The sequence below is a fragment of the Mobula birostris genome, chromosome 5 (assembly GCF_030028105.1).
Source record: "Mobula birostris isolate sMobBir1 chromosome 5, sMobBir1.hap1, whole genome shotgun sequence".
NCBI lineage: Eukaryota > Metazoa > Chordata > Chondrichthyes > Myliobatiformes > Myliobatidae > Mobula > Mobula birostris.
The window spans coordinates 200,761,707-200,762,728 of NC_092374.1; the positions used below are offsets into that span (position 1 = coordinate 200,761,707).

General features: G+C 49.0%; 1 pseudogene; it reads left to right on the plus strand.

Annotated features, from left to right (window-relative positions):
* Positions 1–574: 574 nt before the first annotated feature.
* LOC140198537 (U2 spliceosomal RNA) lies at positions 575–706 on the plus strand (annotated as a pseudogene).
* The last annotated feature ends 316 nt before the right edge of the window (positions 707–1,022 follow it).

Here is a 1,022-nt window from a genome sequence, read left to right on the forward strand (position 1 = left end):
TGAACAGTCCATGAACTCATGAACACTACCTCACTGTTTTCCTTGCTTTTTGCAATACTTATTTACTTTTATTGTATTTCATATACCTCAGTGATTTCTCTGTATTGAACTGTACAGTGGCAGTAAAGCAACAAAATTCACATCATAAACAACAGGAATTCTGCAGATGCTGGAAATTCAAGCAACGCACATCAAAGTTGCTGGTGAACACAGCAGAACACATATCAAAGTTTTTTTTATTTCAAAATATACTTTATTCAAAAATAAAATTATATACAATAAACCATTCAATAACTTTCCATCCTTTACATACGTTTCCATTATAGTCAGTACATATCCGTACTTATGGCCACCCACGTGGCACTCCAGTTGTTCACTTTTCCACACCATTGTTGAGGGGTTTACTACCCGCCAACCGACCCCTTCCACTCCCGCGGGTGGAGAAACCTATACCGTGGTCCTTCCCACCGGGACCTTGCGGAGGCTGCACCGAGTTTCAGTGCGTCGCTCAGCACGTACTCCTGCAGCCGAGAATGTGCCAGTCGGCAGCATTCTCCCACGGACATCTCCATGTGCCGGTTCTCGGCCTTTTGGCTAAGATCAAGTGTAGTATCTGTTCTTATCAGACCAGAAGGTGGAGGAGAAGAGTTCGCGCTGACGCAGGGGTGGATCCTAATGCTGATTGGCCTCTAATCTAACACCCCATACCAGCGACGACAGCAGTGAGGAAGATGGCAGCAGCGAGCAGTGCATCGGCTCGAGGTCCGGGTATCAAGAACACTGTCAGGCTGACAGTGCGAGACCGGAACGGGGGTACCGGCTTCACCCGAGAGACCTTCATCCGGAAGGTCTTGATGGAATGCTGCGGATTTACGCCCGATGACATCTGCTGCGTCCAGGACTTCGCAGGTTTCTTCGATGTCACTTTCCGGCAGGCTGCAGGGTGGCAGAAGCTGTACCAGCAGCTTCAGCTGAAGGGGCCAGAGGCGCCGCTGTCGCTGCTGAAAGCACAGGCCCTCTTT